Here is a 404-nt window from a genome sequence, read left to right on the forward strand (position 1 = left end):
AACATTAATCACCATGTTCAGACTAGACAATAGTTCACCACATTCAGACTAGACAACAGTTCATCACCACATTCTTACTAGACAACAGTTCATCACCACATTCAGACTAGACAACAGTTCATCTCCACATTCAGACTAGACAACAGTTCTTCACCACATTCAGACTAGACAACAGTTCATCACCACGTTCATACTAGACAACAGTTCTTCACCACATTCAGACTAGACAACAGTTCATCACCACGTTCAGACTAGACAACAGTCCATCACCACATTCAGACTAGACCACAGTTCATCACCACATTCGACTTGACAAGAGTTCATCACCACATTCAGATTAGACAACAGTTCATTACGACATTCAGGCGAGTCAAACATTAATGACCGCGTTCAGACTAGACAAG

Source organism: Nematolebias whitei, chromosome 18, assembly GCF_014905685.2.
Source record: "Nematolebias whitei isolate Nwh7 chromosome 18, NemWhi1, whole genome shotgun sequence".
Classification (NCBI taxonomy): Eukaryota; Metazoa; Chordata; class Actinopteri; order Cyprinodontiformes; family Rivulidae; genus Nematolebias; species Nematolebias whitei.